The sequence below is a fragment of the Oryctolagus cuniculus genome, chromosome 21, assembly GCF_051225735.1.
Source record: "Oryctolagus cuniculus isolate XC-2025 breed Fujian yellow rabbit chromosome 21, ASM5122573v1, whole genome shotgun sequence".
NCBI lineage: Eukaryota > Metazoa > Chordata > Mammalia > Lagomorpha > Leporidae > Oryctolagus > Oryctolagus cuniculus.
In genome coordinates this window covers 9,556,742-9,568,862 of record NC_142887.1, presented here as the reverse complement: position 1 = coordinate 9,568,862, position 12,121 = coordinate 9,556,742, and the positions used below count along the sequence as shown (strand labels likewise).

At 62.9% G+C, this 12,121-nt stretch overlaps 1 long non-coding RNA gene and 1 other non-coding gene across 4 annotated transcripts; one reads left to right on the top strand and one right to left on the bottom strand.

Moving 5' to 3' along the window:
- Positions 1-255: 255 nt before the first annotated feature.
- LOC149119819 (uncharacterized) lies at positions 256-9,860 on the bottom strand. Of its 2 annotated transcripts, none has more exons than XR_016227458.1 (3): positions 8,960-9,860; positions 7,394-8,728; positions 256-594 (listed from the first exon to the last, which is right to left on the bottom strand). It is a non-coding gene; the product is annotated as an uncharacterized LOC149119819 (long non-coding RNA). The 2 variants fall into 2 exon arrangements; XR_016227457.1 differs by having other exon boundaries at positions 7,394-7,585.
- LOC127486957 (uncharacterized) lies at positions 2,467-10,248 on the top strand. Of its 2 annotated transcripts, none has more exons than XR_016227456.1 (3): positions 2,467-3,233; positions 3,422-3,571; positions 9,856-10,248. It is a non-coding gene; the product is annotated as an uncharacterized LOC127486957 (transcript). The 2 variants fall into 2 exon arrangements; XR_016227455.1 differs by having other exon boundaries at positions 2,467-3,283.
- The last annotated feature ends 1,873 nt before the right edge of the window (positions 10,249-12,121 follow it).

Here is a 12,121-nt window from a genome sequence, read left to right as displayed (position 1 = left end):
TTCCAAGTTACGCTGAAAATCCTCTGAGGGATTTTCTTGGAATTGCACCGTGAGCGTGAACTCCGCCCCGTACAGGGCGAACTTTCCTCCCGCTTGACCAGACCTACGCGAGTTCTCCAGCCCGGTTCTGTCGTCGTCCCGACATGAGTCCTTCTGGTTTCCTGCCCCAGCGTTCTCTGTGGCCCTGACCACGGCTGCGCATTTAGCACTTATCCTGTATCCGGCCACCCTCTGGAAACTGCCCATCAGCTGCAGTGGTTTTATTTATTTATTTACTTGCGATTTACGTATTTACTTGAGCGGCAGAGTTACAGAGAGGGAGCGGTCTTCCATCCCTCTTCGTTCAACTCCAAGAAGGGTTCTCCTGGCATCGCTTTGGGAGACAGGCGCCAGCGTTTCCCCCGATTCATTAGATTTTTACAGAACAAACCAGGCATCATGTACTCTGCAGGAGGTGGGGTGCATGGAAGCAGCTTGCTCGTTGCAACAGATCTGGTGACGTGGAAACGTAGCGAACTCCTCATCTCCCCCGCGTCTGCGCCGCCCGAGTCCCTCTGTGTCCACACAGACGGACCTGTTGCCAGGCTGCGGTTTCTATAAAATAAATGAGAGTTGTACAGGACGCACAGCAGGTGCACAGCGTCACGCCGAGGCGGGCCCGTGTGCGGGCTCTGCGCTGCGGCCTGCCCGCCACCCTTCCTGGCCGGCTGGCTTCACGCAGCCTCATGGTTTTGGGGTGCAGCCACGTTGGAGCAGGTGTCGGGGCGTCACGCCTTGTAACAGTGGGCTGTGTTTCATCGTGTGGCCCACGCTTGTCTGTGTTGTCAGCGGGCGGGCATTTGTGGTGCCTCTGGGCACCTGTGGACCTTTGTGTGCCTGTGTTTGTGTGAGCGGCGTGTGGTTCTTTTATTTCTTAATATGAAGAATTTAATTTTAATGCTTTCAAGTATCCACAATACATTTTGGTGAATGTTGTGTATTTTTTTAAAAAAGGATTTATTTATTTGAAAGGCAGAGTCACAGAGAGAGAAGTAGAGGCAGAGAGAGGTCTTCCATCCACTGGTTCACTCCCCCAAATGGCCACAATGGCCAGGACTGGGCCAGGCCAAACCAGGAGCCTGAAACTCTGTCCAGGTCTCCCACGTGGGTGCAGGGGCCCAAGGACTTGGGCCATCTTCTGCTGCTTTCCCAGGCCATAGCAGAGCTGGGTCAGAAGTGGGGCAGCCGGGAATTGAACTGGCATCCATATGGGATCTCAGAGTCGCACGTGGCAACATAACCCACTGTGCCACAACGCTGGCCCCTAGCATGGTTCTTGAGACCATGGGGGCCAAGAGGACCCCCAAGGAGAGGTCCCTGTGCTCCATTCCTGCCTGGGTCTTCACACTCTGTGCCATTTCCCTTTAGAGCTATGCTGACGATGATGGTGATGATGATGGTGATGATGGTGATGGTGGTGGTGATGGTGGTGGTGATGGTGATGGTGATGGTGGTGATGGTGGTGGTGGTGATGGTGGTGATGGTGGTGATGGTGATGGTGGTGATGGTGGTGATGGTGATGGTGGTGGTGATGGTGATGATGGTGGTGATGGTGGTGGTGATGATGGTGGTGATGGTGATGGTGGTGGTGGTGGTGATGGTGATGATGGTGATGGTGATGATGGTGGTGGTGGTGGTGGTGATGGTGGTGGTGGTGGTGATGGTGATGGTGATGGTGATAATGGTGGTGTGATGGTGGTGATGGTGGTGATGATGATGGTGGTGGTGATGATGGTGATGGTGGTGATGGTGGTGATGATGATGATGGTGATGATGATGATGGTGGTGGTGGTGGTGGTGGTGATGGTGATGGTGATGGTGATGATGATGGTGATGGTGGTGGTGATGGTGATGATGATGGTGATGGTGGTGGTGATGGTGGTGATGGTGGTGATGATGATGATGGTGATGATGATGATGTTAGCAGCACTGTCACCCAGCCTCTCCTGGGATCGTGCTCCCTGCCACCTCCTTCCTGTTAGTAAACCCCCAGGCCCGCACGGCTGGAAGTCAGGTGCCCAGCTGCTGTTACACTGGCTCTGCCACAGCTGGCTGCTGACGGGCACTGCCATCACGGCCCCACAGGGTGAGACACAGGAGCCCCAGGAGCACGCCCGCCCGCGCGCGGGGGCCGCTCTGCCCGTGGGCTAGCGAGCACAGGCTTGGTGCTGGATCTGCGCTCGCACTGAGGCTGGCGTGGGACTCTGCCGAGGGGGGCTTGTGGCCTGCGTCGCGGGCTGACCAGGGTGGTCCCGGTCGCATATGCAGGATTCTGTGAGCCGCTCTGCGTCTGCGTTCACGGGTCCTTGGGGCAGTGTTTGCACATCACTGCGTGGGAAGCTGACCGCTGTGAGGGCTCCCGCGTGCCTCCACCTCTCTCCCCCTCCCTCTCCACCTCTCTCCCCCTCCCTCTCCACCTCTCTCCCCTCCCTCTCTCTCTCAGCCACTTCTGCACCAGCTGAACTTTGTGTGACCCTGTGTGTTACAGGCAACACGGATCTTCCGAACACAGGCTGAGCTCAGAATCCATTGCGGAAGCCTGGGAGGTCGCACCCGCTTTTGTTTCCAGCTCCACTTTGCTGGCGCTGGGTGAGGCGTGGCCTGGCAAGGCATCGCTGCGTTTGTCAAGGCCGAAGACCAACGAAATCGGAAAAAGACGAGGTTCAGGTTTCAGTTTAGAGCCAGTGGTTTCGGGGCCTGTGAAGAACCTGGCCGTGAACTTGCAGTGTAGGGTGGGGGTTGGGGTGGGGGGATAGGAACGCGTCGCTAGGAAGGGTGCCTGCCCTCTGCCATGGTTGCTCCGCCCCTCCAGACATGGCCAGATTCTGATTGGTTGATGCAAACAGGTGGCCCCTCCCCTCTGGGTGCTTTCTGGCTTCGGCAGGCTCATGTGGCCCAATTCTGGCCAATGAACAGTGAGGAGAAGCCTGCTGGGGGCTTCTGGGAAAGGATTCTCAGCCCCCAGAGAGAGGCACGAGGAAGACAGGGCTCCCTTTTCACCTCTGGATGCTGTGTGTACCTGGAGCCGTGGCAGCCACCTCAACACCCCGAGGAGAGAGAGACGGCAGTGAAGACAGAAGGAACTGGAGCGGCGGGTGTCGTCCCCAAGCTGCAGCATCAGCCGAGCTCTGGGGGCATCGGGAGACGGCGGAGGGCCCCCCGCGGAAGCTGTGTTTTCTGTCATGGGCCACCAGGTGCATTCCAGCTGACTCGTGGCTGGGCATGCCGTGGGTGCACCAGCTGGGTAAGTCCAGGCAGAACCCGCTGCTTCCTAACCCATGGCCTGGGCCCCACCGCGAGAGCTGCCCCTGCCCTTCGTCGCCGCAGCGGGGATGGCATGTGCCTCTGTGGGCGAGCCCCGGCTGCTCCACTTCCACTCCAGCTCCTGCTGAAGCGTCTGGGCAAGCAGCAGAGGACGGCCTGAGTGCTCGGGCCCCTGCACCGCCTGGGAGACCTGGAGGACGCTCCCGGCTTTGTCCTGGCCCAGCACGGGTTGTTGCGGCCATCTGGGAAGTGAACCAGCAGATGAAAGGTACCTCTGTGTCTGCCCTGTGTCTCCCTGTGACTCTTTTCAAACTTTGTTGCTTAGAAAGGCATTGGCTGCTTCTCTTTCTGCAAGTGTGTGTGCCCCCTGCCCTCCTCGCTCACGGCCCCCCGGCCGCAGCTTCCTGCTCGCGCCGCCGATGCGGCCATGCACCGCTCGCTCTCCTGTCCAGGAGGCCCGAGTCCAGCAGTGCCTCCTTACCCACGGCGAACGTGTTCTGAAACCTCCGTGGGTGTCTGCCAGCCCGGCGGCAGCCTTCTCACGGCCACATCCCCTGGCCGCGGCTTTATCAGCACCCCGGGGACCCAGGAGTCACCACACCCAGCGGGCGTCCCCACGCAGGGCTGGTGGCCTTGCCCCTGGCCAGCGCCCCCCAGGCTGCCCCAGGCGGGGCTCCTGCACGGCTGATGCCCCCCCACACCCAGCTCTGACACCTCCAGCCTCATCTCCTCTGGGACTCCCGGGGCCTGGGCCGGGGAGGGGTTTCTGAGGGTGGGCTGGGGAGGTGGCGTCTGCGTTGCCAGTCGGGGGAGCCCAGGAGAAGCCATGTGTGGGGGCAGGCGGCGGAATCTGGGCCCCAGGAGCCAATGGGCTGGGCTGTGGGGGGCAGGAATGGTGCAAGGCAGGTGGAGTGGGTTCAGCCAGGGCTGCGGTCACCCCACAGTGAAGAAGGGGTCCCCTGCCCTATGCGGGACACCCCACCCGGCACCAGACACAGGAGCCCAGCGGCCACTGTTGGCCACCTCCACCAGTGACCCAGGAGGGGGGACCCCACGTGCTGCTCAGGGCCGTGCTTGGTGGGGAACCCCAGGGGCCGGGGGCCCAGCTTTGCCGTAAGGAGCAGGTGGATGACCCTGGCACCAGGGCAGGGTCCTTGTCGGGTGACGTGGGGGTGAGGTGCGAGTTTGCTGGTTCACCCCCAGATGGGTGCTATGGTCGGGGCCAGGTCGAAGCCGGGAGCCTGGAACCCCGTCAGGGTGTGGCACGCGCCAGTCCGCTGCCTTCCCGGCACATCAGCAGGAAGCTGGGTGGGAAGCGGAGCCCCGGGAGCTTGAACCAGCGTTGAAACGAGATGCTGGCGTCGCAGGTGGCGGCTGGCCCCGCTGCACCGCAACGCTGGCCCGAGCAGGCATTCCGGACGCTGAGAGCCCAGACAAAATCCAGACTGACGCGGAGTGCTGTCCAGCAAGACAGGACACAGCCCCGCCTGCGATCAGGACTGAACGCGGTGCTTCGGCATTGGGGTCCCGGCAGTGGGGGGTGGGGGGGAGTGAGCCTCCTTCCGGGGCAGGGAAGTCACGTCCTCCACGCCCAGCTGACCGCCGCTGTCCACCCGAGGTCTGTGGGTGGCCTGTGGGTAGCGGCAGGCTGGGGCGGCTGTGGGCTGGATCTTCATCTCTCCAGCGCACAAGTCCTCACCCCATGCTGGATGCCGCCCAGGGCTGGGCAGTGTGGGAGACCCACGGGTGGACAGCAACGTGATCAGGGCCGTGGGCCCCGGTAAGGGGCTTCTGCTGCTGCTCCGGCGTGCTCTGGCATTGCCTGTGGGGAGGGAGACAGGGAGACGGGGAGGGAAACAGGGAGACGGGGAGGGAGACAGGGAGACGGGGAGGGAGACAGGGAGACAGGGAGAGAGACAGGGAGACAGGGAGACTGGGAGGGAGACAGGGAGACGGGGAGGGAGACAGGGAGATGGGGAGGGAGACAGGGAGACGGGGAGGGAGACAGGGAGATGGGGAGGGAGACAGGGAGACGGGGAGGGAGACAGGGAGATGGGGAGGGAGACAGGGAGACGGGGAGGGAGACAGGGAGACAGGGAGAGAGACAGGGAGACAGGGAGACTGGGAGGGAGACAGGGAGACGGGGAGGGAGACAGGGAGATGGGGAGGGAGACAGGGAGACGGGGAGGGAGACAGGGAGACGGGGATGGCACTACATCTGGGTCTTGGGAGACTTAGGAAGCTGAGCTGCAAGGGACGGAGGCCACGCAGCCCCCAGTCTTGTCTGGAGGAAGAGGCGGGGCTGAGAGAGGGGCTGTGGGGGCAGCGGGGCCCTGGAAAGGACAGATCGGGGGTCCACACAGGCAGGACGGTGGTCACCCAGGGAGCTGGGCATCTCGGGTCGCAGAGCGGGGCAGCCGTGGGCTCAGGCAGGTGTCAGTCCAATGGACTGGAGGAGGCCCTTGGTGTCAGGGGCATCAGGGGAGGTGACCGGGAGCTCTGGGAGCTGTGGGGTGCACCTGGAGTGCTGAGGCGGGGCGGGGCCAGGTCACGCCTGCTGTGTAGCAAGCATGAGGTCACTGTGGCCTCTGGGCTCGCGTGGGACGACTTCCCTGCGTGGCTCTGTCCCTGGCTGCCTCTGCCGGCCCCTGCCCCTGGCCTGGGCACACCTGTCTCTCCCCGCCTGCTCCACTTCTTGTTCCCATTGCGAGGTGTCGCTCGCTGGAATTTAACACCATTGATTTACTGGGTGGTGGCTTAGCTCCCTGCTCCAGGTTCAGTGGGTTCCATGAGAACGGGCTGGGGTGGGGGTTGTCTGGTTTCGTTCTGCCATAGATCCCAAAGCCTGCACCCGGGCAGCGTTCGGCAAGCCTGGGGTGGGTGCACGAAGGGGTGGCTCCCCGGGGCCTCAGCTCAGCTGTCGGGGGCCCTGAGCAGGACTGTGGCCATCACCGACAGCCGCCATGGCACGCCAGTCCCCTACTGTCCCGTCCCCTTCCGTTTAAGGACTTGCTGGGGGACACTGGCGACCGCCTGGGCATCGTTTGCTGGAACGCAAGCAGCACAAGACCAGGGAGCGCCGCTCCTTGTCCGACACCAAGTCTCTAAAATGGCAGAGCCCAGCACGCGGCAGATATTTTCTGGAAGTTTCCACGGGGCGCCTTGCACTATCAGCCTGCTTCCCGATGAAAGCGGGCGCTGTGGTCTCAGCCACACCTCATAAAGGAGCTGTGTGCGCGGCCCTCCGTCAATATTTGCTGAATCCCTGGCATTTCCCGTCGCCTGCCTCCAGATAGGGCGCTGGCTGGGAGGCTCGCAAACCCTCCGCCCTGCACCGCCCGCCAATCAAAGGGGCTGGGCGCCCGGGCCCCTCCCGCGCTGCCGCCTGCACGGCTGCCTTCCTGCGTCGGGCCCACAGTGGGGCCTTGTTCCCTGCAGCCTCCACGTGAACCCGGCCGGCAGCTACAGCCTCCCCGGGGCCTGGCGGACGTGTGCCGTGGGGGTGCAGTGGCACGGCCACGCCCTCCGCCCCGAGAGTGAGCCGTGTTCCCCCAGGCCTGCAGGCCCCGCCAGGTGCCCCGAAGTCTGCCCCGTCCCCCTTCCATTCCCGGGGGTCTCAGGGCATCAGAGGAGCCTGGGGTCAGCTGGGTGGTCAGCTGCTCCCCCCATTCTGAGTCCTGCTCCCCGCCTGCCGCCCCCAGGCTCCCTCCACCCCTCACAGAACACGACCAGACTTGGCGGGAGGGCCCGGTGAGCGTGGCTTCTCTCTGTCCCGCGGTGTCTGGGCGGCAGCCGGGAAGACCGGTGAGCGCTCCGGCCAAGAGTAACAGGAGGCGCCTTTGCCCCCACGTCTGAGTCGGGCCGCGATGGGCTGGGGGCTCGGCGGGGCTGGACTTGCGCTGGGCCTGTCCCCTGGGCGTCCGCACAGCATGGCAGCTGGTGGCCAAGGACAGCCTCCAAGAGGAGCCGGGTGCGAGCCAGCTTCAGGGGGGGCTGCTGGCTCCTGGCTGGGACACCGCCCTTCCCCACGGCCTTGCAGTGGGCGTGCCGAGTGCTTCAGGCCTGGCCACCGGGAGCCAGGCGCAATTACCTGCAGCTTTTGGAAGGTGTCTTTACGGGAACAGGTCACTCCGCTCTTTGTCCCTCCTTCTTGCTGGCTGGAATGAAGGTTCCATGGCTGGAGCTCAGGCAGTCATTTGGACCTTGAGGAAGAAGCCCAGCGCAGAGTGGCAGAGCCTTGGTCGCTGGCATCCAGGGTGCCGTGCAACCCCGGATCTCCTGGCTGCAGGAGAGAAGTGCACGCTCAGCCATCGGAGCCTTGTTCCCTGCACTTCTGTGCCATGATGCGATCCAGCGCACCAGGGCCAACTGGGCTACAGAAAGCCCAGCATCGCGCTCAGTGACGCCACTGCTCTGAGACCATTAGTGCCCCTGGGTGTCCAGCGTCTGGGGAGCCCACCCGGCAGAGTGGGGGGCCCTGGTCTCAGGCCGGAGGCGGGAGCCCAAGTCCCCTGGGCTGTGCCCAACCAGCTTGAGTGGCAGTGTCTGCCCCTGTAGATCGTGGCAAGTCCCCGGCTGTGAGATGGCCAAGACCCAGCACGCACGCTGCCCAGCCAAGCCCCTCTCCAGGCCAGCCAGGGCTGTCCCCAGCCAGTCTAATGCACACATGTGACAATACACACACATGGCGGGGCACATGTGTGATGATACACATGGTGACACACATGAAGCACATGTGGGATGACGCAGGTGTGTTATATGCAAACATGGTGGTGCATGTGATGCACATGCAATGACACACGGTGCACATGTGATGCATACATGACACGCACGTGGTAGCACACATGACAATGCATGTGTGATGGTGCGCGCGATGGTGCACATATGAGATGACATGCGTGGTATGATGCACACATGGCGACACACATGATACACATGAAATGGCACACGTGGTGATGGCACACATGACGCGCATGTTTGGTGATGCACATGTGATGATACATATGACAGTACACTTGTGATGACACAGAGTGATGGCATGCATGACACATGTGTGATGGTGCACTTGTGGTGACACATGATGGTGCACACGTGTGGTGACACACACGTGTGGTGACACACACGTGAGAACGCAGTGGGGCCCGCATCCTCGTCCCCAGCCAGACCTGACGCGTGGGCTCAGAAATCCTGCGAGAATCCCAAGACAGCCTGGCCCAGCGGCCCAGCAGCAGGCACCCGTGAAAAACAGCGGAGAAAACCCTTCACGGCCTCATCGCGTGTGGGCTGGGGCGACGAGCCGGGCGGCAAGGGATGGCGTCCCAGCACGGGCGCGAGCGTCTGGTCTCTGTGGAGTCAGGCCGCCCCGGCCGTGCGGTCACGGTGAGGAGAAGCCGGTCAGGGAAGACGGGAGCTGCTTGCGCGAGGTCTGTGGGTGCAGAACCCCCGCGCCCAGGCAGGGAGGGTGCTGTGGCCAGGGGGCGTGGCCTCCTGCTCTGGGAGGAGTCAGGGAGGAGACGCCCTCCTGGCCCCTGCTGCCGCCCCACTCCCTGCCCCACCGTCCAGGCACCTCTCCCCGCAACAGCCAAAGTCACCTTGAACAGACATCAGTCTGCCCCCGGCTGGCTCCGAGCCTGTGACAGTTCCCCGTCCCCCTTACCATCAAACCCGGAGCTTTGGCCACGGCTGGAGGCCCGGCTGGCTCCGGCCGGCTCCGGCCCCTCCAGCTCCTCCTGGGCTCCCTCGGCCCCTCTGAACTCCGACCTCCGCTGACACCGGCTGCTGGGGCTGTTCTGCCGTTGGCCAGAGCGCCCCTTCCCGTCTCTGCTCGGGGGTCCCTGGAGCTGCCGGGCGGGGTGCAGCAGCTGCAGCCTGCTCACCAGGTTCTGAGAGTGAGGCCTGGCCACGCCCTGGCACCTGGCCGGCCCCCATCACGTGGCTTCTCCCTGCACCTGCGCGGCCTCCCCCCACCCCCAGGCGTGCACCCGACTCTGCGTCTCGTCTCTTCTCATGACTGCAGCCACCCAGGGACCTGCTCTCAGCCTCGCCCCCTCCCGTGTCCCTTCCTCCATAGCACGCCCCGGCCCCGCCCCCATCAGCCGTGTCCTTCCTGCTCGAGTCACGTGTGCTCTGTGGGTCACAGGCGGAGGTTGAACACACGGCCACCCAGTCTGGGCCTTCTTCCCCTCGGCCCACTCCCCCGCCCCCAGCCCCAGCTCTGGAAACACCCAGCGACCCCTGTAGTAGCGGGCAGGAGCTGCGCTGCCATTCCCAGGAATTCGGTCACCCTCATGGAGGTGTGGGGCCGTCAGAGGTGGCTGGCCGAGGCGTGGGGCCCCGCGTGGCTTCTGTCCCCGCCACATCTCTGTCCAGGCACCTCCCTGGAGGTGGCGTCAGGAATAACGTGGGCTTGTCTGGGCCATGAGCAGCACAGATGTCGGGCAGGGAGACAGACGGCTGTTCCAGGAGACGTGTGTGTTTTCCTTTCTGACCCAGAGCTCGCTGTGAGAACTCAAAGTCGTGTTTGCTTTCCCTGGGCGATGTTTGCATTTGCAGTCCCGGGCCTCGGGGAACTGGGTCAGCTCCACGCACACAGCTCACACCTGCCCTGAGGACTACGTTCATCCGCCTGCCCTCTCCTCTCCAGCACAAAATTGGTTTTTGGAGACAGCTTACGACAAGAGTATCTTTACACAACACAGTAAAAAGGATTCATGCCCCAGAAACAGCAGCTCCAGTGCAACCGTGAGAGTGAGCAGTGTCCACCACGGAGCGTCTGATTCGGCCCCGAGCTTCCGAGGAGCCAGGCCATAAAGGGAAACCCCGCGAGTGCCATCTCCCCCACGACAGGAAGTGGGAAACAGCCGCCCTCCGTTCATCCTGAGCCCGTGTTTAACGCAAACTTCTTACGCTGGGTTTTCATAAAGCAGTGGATTCCAACGTGCTGCAGTGTGGGTCTCCCACGACAGCCTCTTTTTTTTTTTTTTTTTTTGACAGGCAGAGTGGACAGTGTGAGAGAGAGACAGAGAGAAAGGTCTTCCTTTTTGCCGTTGGTTCACCCTCCAATGGCCGCCACTGCAGCCGGCGCACCGCGCTGATCCGATGGCAGGAGCCAGGATCCAGGTGCTTTTCCTGGTCTCCCATGGGGTGCAGGGCCCAAGCACCTGGGCCATCCTCCACTGCACTCCCTGGCCATAGCAGAGAGCTGGCCTGGAAGAGGGGCAACCGGGACAGAATCCGGCGCCCTGACCGGGACTAGAACCCGGTGTGCCGGCGCCGCAAGGCGGAGGATTAGCCTATTGAGCCACGGCGCCGGCTAACCTCTTTTTTTTTTTGAAGATGTATTTTTATTTATTTTAAAGACAGAGTTACAGAGAGAAGTAGAGACAGAGAGAGAGAGGGCTTCCATCTGATGGTTCACTCCCCAGATGGCTGCAACAGCTGGAGCTGTACTGGTCTGAAGCCAGGAGCCAGGAGCCAGGAGCTTCTTCCGGGTCTCCCACGTGGGTGCAGGGGCCCAAGGACTTGGGCCATCTTCTACTGCTTTCCCAGGCCATAGCAGAGAGCTGGATTGGAAGAGGAGCAGTTGGGACTAGAACTGGCGCCCATATGGGATGCCAGTGCTTCAGGCCAGGGCCTTAACCCACTGCGCCACAGCACTGGCCCCACGTCAGGCTCTTGAAATCACCATGGGTAAAAGAGAATCCAGGGGTGATGGCTCCTTAAAGAGCTACCCTGGGGGCCGGCGCTGTGGCACAGCAGGTAAAGCTGCTGTCCGCAGTGCCGGCATTCCACATGCACGCCGGTTCGAGTCCTGGCTGCTCCACTTCTGATCCAGCTCTCTGCTGCGGCCTGGGAAAGCATCGGAAGATGGGGCGGGTGGCAGTGTGACCAGGGCCTGGAGGGCCCAGCTCCCTCTCTCCACGTGGCATCAGCCAGGGCAGCGCCAGCTCAGGCCACGTGGACAGACACTGCCCGGGGAGAGGCAGAAGCCGAGGGATGAAGGCTATGGGCCTAATGCAGCCCTGCCCTCTTCCCCGATGGCCACAGCAAGGCACGTGGCCAGGACAGATGCTGCCCCGGGTGCTGTCCAGGTACACGGGAGACGGGGGCTGGAGCCACAGCCATGGCATCACTGGCGTGCCCGAGCGGCCCAGCTGGCGGGAACGCTGGGGACAGGGCGCACGGCAGGCAAAGGTCCTCCTCCACCTGGTCAAAGACAGCATCGACCATCGAGGACAAGGACATCCACACGGCCGCCCGTCTTTGGCCCGGACCCCGGCGGGCTCCACCCCCCAGCGGAGGGCGCGTCAGCAATGATGAGCTCGGCCGAAGCAGGTTTGGGAGAGACTGAAAGCCGGGGAGTCCGTGCCCGTCTCTCCGAACGCTCGTGGGGCCGCTGACCCGGAGGTGGGCGCCCGTGCCGGCCGGGCCCTCACCCGCGGGGCCTGGCCCCGGCCCTTGCGGAAGTGGCGGCGGCGTCTGCTGGAAATGGGGCGCGGTCGGCACTCTGGTCCGTGGGGTCCCCTCTGCTCTCCAGGGGCGGCGGGCAGGGGCAGGGCTGCACATAATGAGACCTGTGTCTGCCCGGGCGCCTCCCGCCACACTGGGCCCTTGTGCTCGAGACTTGGAGCAAAGCGGAGAGGCAGGGTCCGAGGCCGGGGGGGGGGGGGCCAGGCCAGCGCCCGGAGTCCTCAGACTCTTGTTCAAACAGCGGGGCTGGGCAGCATCCAAAGTCCGTTTTTCCAAGTTCAGCTTTTTTCCCCTCGATTTAACCCAACATGTAGCTCCGTGGAAATGGAATCTTGCTGTGGGCCTGGAT